The sequence below is a fragment of the Falco punctatus genome, assembly GCF_963210335.1.
Source record: "Falco punctatus genome assembly, chromosome: 2".
Lineage (NCBI taxonomy): Eukaryota > Metazoa > Chordata > Aves > Falconiformes > Falconidae > Falco > Falco punctatus.
Genome location: NC_137581.1, coordinates 31,002,144 through 31,017,710, shown reverse-complemented (window position 1 = coordinate 31,017,710; position 15,567 = coordinate 31,002,144). Strand labels below are relative to the sequence as shown.

Sequence of the window (15,567 nt, the reverse complement as noted above, 5' to 3'; positions counted from 1 at the left end):
TCATGATATATCCTCTGTCTTCCTCAACATGCCTCCTGTTACCATAACTTATATTTTGGTTTTGCTCCTAAAAGTGTCTGTAGAAATGGGTATACATTTTGCTGCTCAGCATCTCCTTCTGAGGTGCATGTTCCTATATGCTACAACTGCATGTTGTGCTGGCAGCAGAGCAGGCATCAGACTTTCCTCCCCTGTCTGAGGGCTGTTGATGCTTCTCTTAGTCCTTTGGGATGGGCAAGATAGAAATGACCTGCTCTCCTCCAGCTGATAGGAGTGGAAATAAGATTCATCAAAAATAACCAAATCTAAACATAGTCAGGAGGAGGCAGATGCTGTTTCAATAGTGATACTATCCTTGGGCTTATATTTTGATTTCCTGTATCATACCTGAGCCAGTTTAAATGATGGCCTGTGTCATATGAAAGTACACATTCTAGGTGACATCCGTTATTATATACATAAGTGCTGGTTGCATACAATCACTATCCACCCAAGGATATCCACGTAGAGATATGCCTACGTGCAGCAGAGCACCTTTGCATCCAGTTCACACTCCACCAAGCTGTTTACTCCCTCCATGCTCATCTGAGAAGGTCTCTTCTTCCCCCATACTTAAGATATGGGAGTCTTTGGGCACATTCGTCATTGAAGACAGGTGTGCACAGAACTGAATTGCAGGTGAGCTCAGAGCACTGCTTTTCAAGGCATAATCACTCTACAGCCTGGTTGGTTTGGGGTTTTTTTCCACTTTTATCTGAAAGGGCCTTTACAATTCCCCCCTTTTTTGTTTGTTATATTGGATAAGGTTAAGGCTGTGTGAATTGGAACCATCATAGCTTGATGGACAGCCCTTTATCATGGCTCACATCGGGTTTGTCAAACACAGTATACATATAACAATGGCCAAAAACCCTAACAATATAATAAACCCACACATCAATATTTTTTGTATCACATCCTAACTTACTCAATGTGCTTAAAGCTTGTACAGCAGCAACACCAGGTACAAGGAAAGAAGCAGCAGGAAGATCCACATTATTCTGGCTTGTTCTCTGGCTCATCATTGGTAGGATGCTTGCGATCAGTTGGTCGAATGAGCAGAGCGAGGATCCACCAAGGCCCTCTATATTTTTCACGTTCAATAAATTATCATTTGTCTGCACAGTAGCTCAGTCCCAGTACTCCGTTATCCAAACTGTATACGCATAGAGGTAAGCGTCATATAACACAGAGCTTTACAATCATAGGGGGTCATAACATATCCTTCTGCAATGGCAGTGTACAAATTCACGGTAAATGCCGATTTGAGTCCAAAAATCTTTGGCTGAGCATCTGAGTTCTTTTACAGCTTCATATAGGAGTTGTTTTCACACAATTTGTTGCTCTACCTGGTAATGAACAGGGAATGCACTGAATAATTCCACACCTCTCTTTGCGTAGCCTCCTGTCTGCACTGATCTAAAGCACTGTATTATACTCTCTTTCTCCTGCTTTCAGAACTGCTTCAGCTCAAGTCTTTCTTCAGGTCTTTATCAATAAAATGCATAGTACAATTTAAACCTACAGATCGAATCACAGTTGCAAAACAGCACAGAAAAGATTCAGGTTTTTCTCTTGCTCCTTGCTGCAAATACATGAATGAAATTCATACAGCCTCTACTGGATATGATAACCTACTGTTGCAAGAGGATAAATATGATTACCAAGGGAATGTTTGTTTCAAAAGACTAATCTCAGACAACCCACCAGAATGTGACAACTCACTCAGTTTTGCCCAAAATGCAGAATCTGTGGGTGGGGGTGATTTCAGCTGTTTCAGTCCAAACATCCTTATGATTTTTCTGTTCCCATATTAATAATTGACCCATGATTCTCATCCATTCACCTACCACACTGCAGTGGTGATGAGAGCGCTCACATATGCATCTTCACATACCCACCTTCTCTGGTTCAGCTGGACTATGCCACTGTTTTGTTTGGGTTTTTTTCCCTTTTCTCTTTTTCTTCATATACCTATTCAGGTGCCATTTGGGGCATATGAAGGCACAGACCCCAAGTGAGATCCTTTATTGCATGCATAAGTGCTGGTTATATGCAATCACTTACCCAGCCAAGTTCTGCCCTGGAATATGCCTACATGCAGCAGAGCACCCTTGCAGCCAGCTCACACACCGCTGAGCTGTTTGCTCCCTCCATGCTCACCTGAGGAGCTCTCCTCTTCCCAGGTCAGTATTTAAGTGTGGGAGGCTTTGGGCACACCCCCCATCGGGAGGCTTTGGGCAGCCCCTCGTTGCAGGCGGGTGGGCACAGAACTGATTTGCAGGGGAGCTCAGAGCACTACATTTTAAGGCATAATCACTTTACAACCAGGTACCCAGACAATGAACAAAGTCTTTTCTCAGAAAGAGCCCTTGCAAATGCCTGTTTAAAAGGCAGTGTAAATGAAGAGCAAGCGCAGATACTCTGGGAGAAGTTCAATATTGTTTGAGACACTTCAGCTTTCCAGCCACCACCAACTGTGACCTACCAGATGATGTGACTGTCCCCCTGCGGCTATGCAGTCCTGTACCTCTCACACAGTTGTGCTGTGTATATACAGGAATCTTTCTGGACATCTGCAAAGACAAGCAATATATTTAATTACATGCAGCTGATGTTAGATAGTTACATCTGTTCATCTACCAGTCAACAGCTTAAGGAGGTCAAAGGAATTAAATAGCTTCCTTTGTCCCAGATTCCCTTCTCTCCTTTCAGAAAAACTGGCCAGATTTCTACCACCAATTCTCCTCCTTTTGATTTTACAGCTGAAAGGATAAGGCTGTCTAATATGATGGCCAAAGCCTGGTCACTCAAGTCAGATTCCTGCTCACAGGAGCAAAGTTTGAGCCTTTATTTCTGAAGCTGAGAAATAAAGCTCTGAATCTTGGTCCACCACTAATATCACCCTATGTAGGGCTTGAATACTCAGAGGAGGGGCTGGCAGGTTTGCTTGTCATGTTTGCTGTCTGCATTTCCAGACGTCGAGATGTTGAGCATGTTAACTGTTGGATGATATTATGTCTTCTTCTGAGCAGCTGTGGTAGATGCAACTGGGGTGATTCACTCAAAATGGAGCTGTGTTTCATGACTTACAGAATTTTGGGGAAGGAAATCCCTGAAGAGGGGATCTGCACTCTGTGTAGATTTTTCTTACATTATTGCCAGCTTTCAGTTCTGAAGGCAGGGAGTCTGACCATCTCTGGCCAGGCCAGCTCCAGGCTTCTTCTGAGGTCCATCCCAGAAAGCCCTCCACAGCAGAGAAATCCCTTCTTAAGCTTGGTTTCTCCTTGCAACTAGTCTCTCAAAAATTTCAGGATGTTTAAGGGTGCTTTGCTCATTGCTGAGATACTGCTCGTATGCTGCAAGTTAGCTTTATTTTTTCTTGTCAACTACACGGACAAACAATGTAGGAAGAATGAGAAAAATAATCCAGCTCAAGAGCCATCATATGTCTTCTGAAGGCCTTTATTACTGCAGCTGGAGCAGTCTCTTCTGGTGGTCCCTCACCACTAAAAGAGAAAATATAAACCCACGTCAGGAATGTGAGTATGTACAGTGCTCTCAGATGGGCTTTTCATTTTATTTTTTTTCTTTCTTAATTTTGAATTTCACTGACCTGAAAGAAGACTTGTAAAGGACAATTCCCTTTATAAAGCTGCTAGCAGCAGCACAGGCACACCTACATCCTCCAGAAGTGGAGGCGGTGTGGAGAGGACACAGCTCAGTGCTGCTACATGAGCCTTTCACAGGTGCGTAGTCACTTGGGCAGTCTGTGGGCCTGGGTAGGAGCATGCATGTTCGTGGACCGTCCTGTTCCCTGGGCACACACTCCAGCTACACCTGACTCCATGCCAGCACAAACCCAGCCTGTGCATCAGCCCTTCCCACACCTTTGTGTCCTGGTTGCCACGGAAAGGAAAACCGAATGCAGAGACCAGGTGGGAAGGACATGCTCCAGCAGGCCACCAACGTGCATGACAAAGGGAGCACACCCAAGTGGTGTGTCTGGGCATACTACTTTACTGAGTTGTTAGTACCAGGTACAAGTTGATGTTGATCTCTTCCCACTTCCTTTCCCTTCAAATTTCTGATTGCGCTCAGGTAGTAATTTACGCTTGAGCTAGTTGGGCTGTGTAGGTGGAAGTTGCCCTGGGAAGTGCAAGAGTGGATGGGCAGATGGCCCAGTTGGGGGTGGCATAGGAGAACATGTTGCTTCATTCTTAGAGGAATGGGACATTCAAGGCAATGCTCAAAGACAGAGAGGCTGGTGTCCACCTTCTCCAGGGTCTCTTATTTTACTTTCTTCTTATTTTACTTTCAGGGTCATCACAACTCAAATAGCAGCCTGTGCTCTCACAGGGAGAATCTATCTACAAGTTTGAAAGGAGCAAGATGAGCTCAAGGTCTGCTGACGTGGGCTGTAGTGCCTCCTCCTATTTTCTGACCACCTGATCTAAAACTTGCATGCCCTGTCTTTCTGGAGGGGTCCTGCAGATCTGACTCAAAATCATCAAAGCTCAGCCACACATAAGGGTGTGACATGGGCAGCCTGGCAATGGGGAGAAGAATGTCTTCCTTGGGTTGTGCTATGGGACGGGATATATGTGGCAATGCTGGAGTTTCCTCAGACACCAATTCCAGTAATCCACTTTACACTGGCAAGAGCAAAAAAGCGTTATTGTTGTCTCCCCCAAAATTATCTTGGGCTTCTCCAAAGCCATGAGCAAAAAGCAGTCCCTCAAAGCCACCTACCACAGAGCTCTCCCATGGCCTAAAGCTAAGGCAGCACTTCAAATGCCCCTGGGTGGATGCTCCTCCTAGCCCATCACCAACTGTGCTGACATTAAGGCCACCAGCGTGCTGATACAAGGACAGACAGCATCTAAACAAGCCTTTCCAAACACTACTCCCTAAGTAAGACTTTTTCCCCAGCAGTAAGCGCCTTTAAAAAACACAGGATCTCTTCATGAAAGCTCTTAGGCAATTGTGCCCTCTCAAGTCTTCTTCTAAAGCAAGACTGCACAAACAGCTACTCATTCAACCAAACCAGTAAGATTGATGTAGAGAAAACTACCCATAAACAGGAGCTCCCAGACCAAAATGCCCCCTTACCTATGTCCTCTCTTGGGCTAGTACACCTTGTTTCCACTCCTACAGTTTATTCCCCATCTAATGACAGGGCCCATTGGAAGACATGGCTTTGGACACATGTTGACAGAGGGTTTGTATCTGGTCAGAAGATAACGGGCAAGGATGGCAGTCATTGCACCTCCTGGGCAGCTTGTGGGGCCAAGGACCCCCTGACATCTGCTTATCTTCCCTGTGCCACTCCCCACCCAAACAGGCATGTGCCAACTTTCTTACCTTGACAGACCAATGGTTGGAGAACCAGAGGGAAGATTTTAAGCCAGGCATGACTAACACTGACTTCAAAGTGCACACAACTGCCAGTTTCATAGGGAACCAGGGTCATGGGGCAAAGAGAAACAAACAGTAAGGGGAATAATGCCAAAGACTTTCTCAGAAATCAGCAAAAAGCAATGAACTTATGAAATCTCAACCAAGAATAGATAGTCATGGCAACAGCTCTATTTCAGGACTAGTATACCAGGAAGAAGCCTCAGAAGTCACAAAGGAGTACGTCCCAGTCACTTGGACCATGCCTCATAGACAAGAACGTTCTTCATGTTTCATATTCATTACATTTCAAGATGTTCAATTTCTGGCTTGTAATGGTGCTAGAATGTATTTACCTTCAGAGTGCCCATCCCAATTCCTAATTTCTCAGTACACATTTATTAATCTTAGATTTTATATTTAGCATCCAGTACTTAAAGGCAGCAGCAGAAAATTAAAATACCTTAGCCATAATAATTAAGAGGGGTTTCAGTCATGTAGTGCATCAAGAAAAAGCGTGTGCCTATATGTGTGTGTATATACATACATATGCAGACACATACACACTCTCACATTTATTTATTCATTTATTTTTATATGTTTATATATCTATATACATGACCATAGATCTTAATTTTCAAAGTCAGTGAATATATATTTGGTAATCAGTGCCAAACTTCTCAAAACTAATGTCTTATATAACCCTATTCCATTAATATCTCAGTAATGGATTTTAAAAAAGAACACATTCAGGACTAGACAGCCAATCTTACTTCACAATGAAATTGCAATGTCAGTCTGAATTATTAAGAAAGCGAAACTTAGTCCCCAAGTGTTGTATCAAAATTTGTACCTGCTCTGGTGAAACCAGTTGCTCACTGGGGGAAAACACAAAAACAAACTCCAAAACATCTTGTCCTACATCTTGCTAAATTTTGCTTATCTTTAATAAAATTTCTACTTCCAGTTTCATCAGGACTCCCACTTTGGCCTGAAGTGATAGGTAAAACCTTTGACACGCTGTCTTTTTTAAGAAGTTGACAAGCTGTCTATTTTTCACACACATGAAAACCATATGGAAAAAAATTCAAAAATCTCTGCTGACAGCCGTGAAATTAAGAACATATTTTTGGCCTGATGCTGGTATAGTAAAACAATGTTTCTTGCCCTATGGTGTGCAGACCGGTGAGATCCATAGGTCCTTCCAAGAGGCTACAGCACTGAAGAAAAAACGTCAGATCTGCTGTCAATCAGATTAAATGTGCTATTGGGTGCTCCAGAAGAAAGCAGAAAGCTGTCATGAAGCATCATTCCCAAATGTGGACGTGTTGCTTCCCCAAATTAAAATGCCGGTGTTCAGCACGTGCATTACCAGCATGCGTAAACAAAGAGTGCAGAAGCAGCAAGGCTGAACATCAGGTTTTGAGAATTCTATGCAAGCTCCATTGCAGAGTGATGCACCCTGGCTGGGTTCCTGAGCACTTCCATTTGTATGACAAGAAGAAAGAGATCTAGCAAAATTTCAAACCTTTCAATACCACACCAAAGAAAGTAAAGGGATTCTGTTGAAATATTTAGGACTTTTAACCTAAACCCACTCTTTCCCATCAAAGGCAATGTTCCCAATTACAACTAATTTATCATTGTGGAAGGCATCAGGAGAATTCCAATTTTTAAAGTAGAATGAAGTGATGAAAATGTGATACTCAAAAATAAATATGAAATAAAATTATATTGAAGACTCATAAGAAATTGAAATTGATTTGAAGGCCTATATAATCTTCCTCCAGTAGAAGACAGTATTATATCTTCTTCCCATACGCAAATGTATAAGAAGCAATCAAATTTTATTGTTTCAGAAAAGATGTGCCATAAGTGGAGATTGTAATAGAACACAGTCAGATTGTTCTGCTGCTCTGGGGACTTCTGCTCATGCACTGTGGGATTGCCCAGCTGCCTCTAGCAAATGTGGAAAAATATACGATGCAAACTGCACTGATGCTATATTTTCAAAGTCCAAGCAGGGTATTTAGTTAAGTGCCCCAAACCAGGCAACAGCAAAAAGGATGTTAATAATTATCTTAATTTCTATGGGAAGAGACAGGTAAAAAAGTAAATCTGAGTAGGGGGAGAACTGAGTATGAAGACTAACTATCAGAAGGTCACATTCATGTGCGTGGAGCTATGTCTTGGTGAGGCCAGATGCTTTCCTGGCCTAAGTAAGATTAATTAAAATTAGTAATTATTTAGACCTCAGTATTTCTGTACTGTGCTGTAGTGTAAAATAAACCTGTATGGGATGGGTGTGGAGGCAAAGTCCAAAGTTTGAACCAGGACTGTGTAGCAAGCAGCAAGACGCTACCTTAAACAACAGGGATTTCCATCTTACAAACCACACTGATAGAAATCATAGCAGTGCAAAGTTCAGAGAAATATAACGAGGTCACATAGTGAGGATGTACATTTAAAGCATCCCAAGTACATCTGTCTATGGTCTGGTACAAAACTCCAGCACAGAAGATTCATCTTGGCTAACCTTGGCTGGAGACCTCTGTCCCAAGCAGGAGGGCAGTGAAGAAAGCCCCAGTATATTTTAAGAAAACATTCAGCACATTAAACATGATATCATTTCCTCCCATAAAATATAGCACGTAATGAGGCAGAAATAATTTCCCTCAGATCTGCGTTGCAAGAAACCAGCTCCAGTTCCTTGACATTTCTCCAATGTGCCTCGTTGCAAGAACTGCTTCACATCAGGTCTCTCCCTCCAAGTGGATTTTGCTCTGTCCTTGTCGAGGTTGATTCCTCCTTCCTCCACCCATCCACAGGTTTGCTGCCTGCCCTGCGCTGTCTGCAGCCCCGTGGCTGCTGCTCGGCCAGCCGAGCCTCCCCGGTGCTGTCAGCTGGCGCAGGTTTCCTGTGCAAACACCGGCTGCAAGGGACAGATATTAGGTCGGCACTAGTGTCAGTCAAGATGTCTCCACCTGCTCCGTGAGCCATCCTGCAAGAGGAAGGCTCAAGAGTTGTCTGTATTTCCAATATTTATGGTTGCTGGTGGTTTCCTGTTAAGCTAAGGGAAAATCAGCAGTGCTGTCTCCATTTGGCTGTAATTCAGAAAATTTCTTCTGGAAGCACCGTGATGCATGAACTCTTTCTGTTCTGTCAGGTCAGCCCACAGGCAGACCCTGCTTTGTTGTGCCATGGAGCAGTGGTGATTGCAGATGGGTGACTTTAGCAATAGTTTCTTTGCAGAGCCCTTGTCTAAACCAGCTCATAATCATGGCATCACAGAATCATTTACGTTGGAAAAGACCTTTAAGATCAATGAGTCCGACCCAACTCTTTGCTCTGACTACACCTTGTGAAGGGGGTACTGGCTTACTGTGGGATGACCAGAGAAACCAGTGGGATTCACTGGGCTTCAGATGCCTGCAAGGGAGATGAAGAAATCTGGGCATGTCCCTCTCTATTCCCTACATAATTAGCAGAAAGAGATAGGTATTTCCCAGTGCTGCTTTGTCCCACCCTAATGTAGGGGATGTATGAGTTGCCCCTGTTGACATTAATGGCAGCTCAGTCCTTTTTTCTTATGTATAGCTACACTTGGGCAAAACAAATCCCAACTTCAGTCTCTCGGTTCTTGCTCATGAATACCACAGGGACACAGCACCGGAAGAGATCTGCTGGGAAATGGTGCTGTTCTGTTGCTAACAACATCACCGTATGTCCATGTAAGCAAACTGATCAGAGGCACCTGAAAAGCAGCTAGACTACTACAGGAAAATATTGGTTTGACAGTCTTTTCCCACATGATGGTGCTTTGATGGCAAGAATCAGTTTTCCAGTTTCCACTCTACATGTAGTCATGGGTGCTTCATTCATGTGTTGACACTCCCCTGTGCTTTGCGTAGCTGGTTTTCCCCATCTGAAGGTTATCTGCCAAGATACATTATCGAGGGGAAACATTTTTATTTGGGGTTTTTTTTGTGAGGTTAAACACATCACATACTCTTGGCACAGTGTCTCCAGTTTCCTGATCACCCTGGTCATTCTTCCCTGCACCCATTTGAGGCTGAGTGCATCTTGCTGTACGTGCATGTTCAGGACTGTACATTCTGTTTCAGCTCAAGTGAAACAAAAATCAACAATGGCAAGTTCTGCCTTTACTGGGAAGAATGATAAATTACAGAACTGATAAATCTCCAAACAACACTGGATTTTTTCATGGTTACATGGTGCTCCCGGGGCTCATATTTGCCCTGTGGTTAGCTAGGATACTTCTATTCACCCTTTCTTTTATTTTTTTCCACCAGAGGAGGGTCATGTGTCTGCTTTTTGTCATGAGGCTTTATGGCAATGCCTATGCTGCTGGATAAAGATGAGGCCAAGCAGCCTGGACCAGCTCACATCCACTATCATGTAGAAGTGCCCTGGAGAGAACCAGCTGGAGCCCTCCAAAATGCCGTTGGGAGTGAAATAACAGGCTTGCAGAGAAGCAGATAATCAGATTCTGGGTTTGGCCCAGACTTCTTTTATCTAGCAATGTGGAGATACTCAAAAGAGTATGTGGTCTCATGTTTTGCAGTACTGAAGTTGCTTCTGATTTCCACTTCCCACAGGCTTTTTGACATGATGCAGGAGTTCTTTGCTTTATTTTTTTTACCATGTGCCTACTTTTAGCGATAAGATTTTCAATAATAAGGTAAAACAGGGTGAGTTTCAGGTCTGATTCTGGAGAACCCACAGTACAGCTCTCTCCAGCTTCTAGCTCCTTCCTCCAGCACTACTTGCTGTGACCTTTCTTCAGAGAAGGATAAATGACTTAGTTTTTCACTAGCTCCCCCTACCTACATCTCTTTTTCTCCTTCTTAAGTAGTGGTACTGACCAAGAGCTGATCAGTAAGTGTTCCCCAGCTTGAGGGAAATACCAAGGCTTTTTCTTGCAAGTGACATCAGAGGATGTGGATGCCATCACACCAACTTAAGGAGCCTGAAATAAGTTCAAGCAGCAACAGGTCTATAAATTAGCTGGCAGGGACTGGCTTTGTGGGAAGACCAGCATGATCAACAATGTTGAGGGGGGACTTTCCCATCTGCTGTACCAGCATGTGCACAAAATAAACGGTGTGAAGACAGAGAAGCAGGGGACAATGGAAGAGAAGAACATTCAAGACAGGAAAAAACAGTGGTGAGGAGAGGGGGAACTAGGAAAGAAAACAGAAACAGAAACTTTTTAGAGGAATAACTTACCATAGCATGAGCCAGCTTGTGATACCAGGCCTGGACTTTTCCCTGGGACAGCTCTCTTTGGCATTCCACAGTCTTGCCAGATGAGAAATGGGTGTTAGAGGCTGCATGAATGGCCTGTCCCAGGAGAGGAAGTGTGAGGAGTTGGCCGGGCAGACCCTGGTTCCTCGCTGTGACTGCTGGCAGCATGGGAGAGCCGAGGGTCAGGACCTGGCCTCGATGAGCAAAGGGAAGGAAAGCATATCTTCCATATGCCATACATAGGCATGGAAATGAGAAGTAGGGAAAAAAAGAAACAATGGGCGATACAGAAAAGTATGAACAAAAGAAAAGAAAAGGGACGTAAGAGAGACATAAAGGGAGACAGAAAGAAAATCTTACTGATGAAGTCCAAGAAGGAAAGCCATTCAGTGACAGAGAGGACGATGCATGGTGCAGTTAGAGAAGCTGTATAGAGAAGCTTAATATATGTCAGTCTCACTATGGCTGCTACATAAACCCGATATAACTCAGCACTTACATAATGGGAAAGGGTTGCATGTTAGAGGGGTAGAGAGGGCAAGAGAGTCTGAGACACTAGTCCAAAAGGGTTTGCTCAAATAGGAGCAAAGAGGAAGAGAGTTTAAGCATGGGGACTACTTGGTCTCAGAGTGAAACAAGAGACCCTGAACTGTTCTCTTTACTGACACAGAGGTAGATCTGTGGCGTCTGGGAAAGGTTTGAGTTGAGGTACTGGTTACAATGGATATTAAAGTAAGGAGAGATGAAGCTGTCCTGGCGCACTGGCAGCCTACTTTGGACTATACTCATCACTATTCTGCACTGAGAAAACTCTGACACTTCTCCATTGTGTGACCTTAAGCCACTCACTTAAACTTAGAGTGTTTCAACACCCCCATAAATAAAATGCAACAAGCACTGTGAACAACTGCATTACCTAAAACAGCAGCTGTAACAGTAATATTCCCATTCTTAATCTGCAAGTGTGGTGAAAAGGGTTTTATCAGTGTTTGGAGGATTTCAGCTGGAAGTAGAGCCTGGAGAGTATGAATAATTTTTTGGTCTTTTGTTGGTGCCTTGTTGCACCAATGTATAAACTCAGCGTAGCTCCACAGAGGTCAATGACTGCTTCAGATTTCTATAGGTAGAACTGAATACAAAATGTGAGCAGACTTGCAGAATTATGAATAAAAATGAAGCAAATCCTGCTCCATCACTTAGACATTTAGATAGACTTCATACTAATAACCACTGCATGCAGTTCGGTGTTGCTGAATAGATTTTTCAATGAAGCAATGCAAGTTTTTCAAATGCAGCCATCACACAGCAGCTGACAAGCAAACTCATACAAGTAAATCCCTAGGTACAGATCACCAAGCTCTTTAAATGATAAACTTTCACCTTTCTGAGCCAACACAAAACAGCCTATCTTCTTGCTAAAAATAGACTGCACCAGCAAATAGCATACACTCAAACTACACATTAATATGCAGAAAGAGCCCTCTGGGACTTGAGGACAAATACAGTCCTGTGCCAGTGCTGACTGATTTAAGGCTGTTAAAGTGATGCTCTTAAACAATTAAAAATATCTATGAGTCCTGTCAAGAGGTTCTGCCGAGCTCTTGCAGCTCTCACTATGTTAGAGCAATTCCATGGTGATTGGATGATGCTGATGCACAGTGACATATGAGAGTGGAGGTCTGAGCTCTTGCATTTCCAGTCCCCAGCACTCCAGAGGAAGGACAAGAAGAGAGGTAGTTGCTGTCAATCAGAGTCCTTGCACAGCACAAGACTTGGAAATGTCAATGCACCCAGAAAGATAAAAAGAGCTGAAATGCACAGAAACGACTCAAAACTCAGGCCACATTTGAGGAGGCAGGTCTTTCAGGATGACTATGGAGGATGAGTGTCATAGTTTCCTGTGACACAGCATCAGCATGTGTTAGCTTGGATTTATAAGCTGCTTCTTTTAGAAAATTGTCCCAGATAAGTTCTCAGTGAACAGGGACTCTGTCCAGGCACACCCTGTAAAAATGGTCCCGTGCAGCAGAAGCAAGGTGAGATGGTGTGGTATTATCCAGCAAAAACATTCAGAGCTGACCCCAGCAGCCTAATCCAAGGACTACCAGGTGCCATGAGGTTTGGACCCAAAATATCTAGGCGAGGGTGCTGTGGGGATCCTGAAGAGCCTGGGTTTCCATGTTGCCTGCTTGCATTTCCAAGAAGATAAACTCCTGGAAGGCTGTGAGGCCAGAGACCTTGCTGGTCTGTTTTGTCAAGCAGCCTCCACAGTAACCAGCAGCTGAATCCTGAGGGACCTTTATGTTCAGGCTTTATTTCTAAGAAACCCTGTCTGCTTGTGCATGGCCTTTTTGCCTTACATGGAAATGAGCAAAATCCATCCTTCAGCAGAACTGGTTGCCAGAGGCATCAATAATGTGACCTTCCACTTACAGGACAACACCTTAGCCTGACATGGCTTTCTTTTACTTCTTTTATATATCTATACACATATACATATGTGTGTATATAAAGAAATTAATTCCCTGTGCCCTGTCCTAGCCTTTCAGGATTTGCAGCAGAGGCAAGATGCAGAGTCCACAGGACTCTGGCCACAAAGAGCAGCACAAATCTCCAGAGCTCCCCACTGACAGCAGAAAGAGGAACCCAGGCACTGGAAAACCCCAATAAGCTGGGATGTGTCCACAGCTGAGGTCCCTCGGCTGCCTTTGGGGGCCATTCACTGCTATCTCAGAGCTCCCAAAACAGCAGCAGCGGAACTGGACTGGATGGGGGAGTCAGGCACAAGGGAAAGAGGCTGCACAGGGAAGCGAGACACCATTTAATGTGATTTACTGCATTAAGTAGCAACTCGTTGCAAGGGATATAGCGTGACCTTGCCTGCGGGGGAAACTAGGGTTAGCTGTGTCAGCCATTGCCCGGTGGAGCCAACGTGGGAGCTGCTGACATGTTTCTGGAGGGAGAAAACATACTTTTCAACTTATTAGTGATGTATTTCTTAATAGGCCAATAGCTGGAAAAGCACCCATGTGAATAAAGAATCTTCATCAGAAAATTGAGTGAATGGGGAGGAGAAATGCACTGTTACTGTCCCTTCTGGGGTCATTTTGTTCTGGTGCTTTCAGTCATATGCTAAGACACTCTGCAAGGAAGACATACAGCTTAAATGTATAAGGCAATGTATTACTGGTTATCACAGATAAATCCCATTACCCACAGAATACTACCCTGGAGGAGAGAGGACCAGGATGAGCATGTTAGGAAACAGAGTTGAAGGACAAATCCTCAGCTGCTCATAGGTGACTCTTGTTACCTGCTCACAGTCTAAGGATTTTGAGGATACTCATGGGTACTCCCCAGCTGGAACCTCGTTTAAAAGATGATCCAGTGTTTGAACCCAGCTAACGGAGGGTGCAGCGGGCTGAAGGAGGCATCTGAGCACCTGCTGCAGCTGGTAACTGCATCCCAGGAACTTCCAGAGATGATCCAAGCAGAGGACCCAAGAGACTTATTGATGGGATCCCCCAGCAGCTTCTTTGGGCTAATTTTTTTTCTGCTCTGACTGTACTACCAACACCTCTGTTTCTACCCAGCAGTATCAGCCCAGTACGTGCTTACCATCATGTGTATTTTTACTCTGCTTCACTGTGAAAACAAAGTTAAAGGACCATATCATCCGCCTGTCAGCAGCCTGTCATTTCCCTGCAATAACTTCTGAATGTGAAAGCCACTTTTGACCACATTTGGCAACAGGGGATGAAGATTTTAAGAAATAGGTCTTTATATTAAACGCATGTATGTTTTATAATGGTGTCGGGGAGATGAGAGACACCCAGATTCACTGCCCCATGGAGCAAAAGGCTGCAGCAGAGGCTGAGCAGTCACTTGTGTTGCCAGCTAGACCATCAACACGCTGTATAGTAAGGGAGACAGAAGGGTGTGGGATTTTTGCACTGGGAACAGCAGCAGGGGTACAGGAATCTGTAGATGCCACGGGGAAAACAGAGAATCAGTGTTTCTTCCTATTATAAAACTTCTTGTTTCCCCAGAGTACAAGGAAAAGCGACTACCTGGTAAAAAACTAATTGGGTGGAAAGTCAGGATGTGTTCCTGCTTATTTGGGATGCCACTGGATTTGGTGGGTGGAGGAAGCCTGGAAGGAGTTTCTCCATAGAGGTAGTGTGGTAAGGTCTCAAATCCTCCCCTTGCTCCCCAGCATATACACACACAGAACTAAGGTCTCATAAGTGACAGTTCAAAATGTGGTTGTTGGTTGTTTTGGTTTTTTTTCATTTGTGGTGTATGGTTGGAGTCACACACATCTCAATATGCCTCAGCCATTCAGCATGTCTCTGTATGTTCCATCTTGCAAAGACCTGCCCACCTTCCAAGGACCAAACCTCAAGAATTCAAGAGAATAATTTGTTTGTGGTCTAAACAGAGGGAGTAATCAATAAGATCCTCTTCAAAGGAGAATTCCCTGGTTCTTAGAAATGTTTGTATGTTAGCCTCATGGCTATTTCTTTCTCTTTTTTCTTTTGCCACACCTGTGTACACATGTATACATGCCCTGGCAGTAGAATTAACGGAGACTTCCAAATTAAATTTATAAAACCGGATTAAGAAGCACTAACCTCCCAAGGAAACATCTTGGTTGCATAAAACAAGTGAACTAGGCATCAAAAAACCCAAAATGTCCAAATGTGCTCAGCTAAGCTTTTTCTATGGATACTTATACCCAGCTAAGTTCTTCACCTGCTATGAAAAGGGTACTTGATAATTCAACGTGTTCATTAACTTGAAAAATTGCTATATGTGAAGGAGCTCACAGCTCCAGATCACACCACACCTGGCAGATGAAGT

The 15,567-nt window shown here is 43.9% G+C and overlaps 1 long non-coding RNA gene across 1 annotated transcript in view; it reads right to left on the bottom strand.

Moving 5' to 3' along the window:
- The window catches only part of LOC308058787, a 48,782-nt gene extending 33,854 nt beyond the window's left edge, over positions 1–14,928 (bottom strand). The window contains exon 1 of the long non-coding RNA XR_013925965.1: positions 2,528–14,928. This is a non-coding gene — a long non-coding RNA (uncharacterized lncRNA). The remainder of the gene's footprint in view (positions 1–2,527) is intronic.
- Between the last annotated feature and the right edge of the window lie 639 nt (positions 14,929–15,567).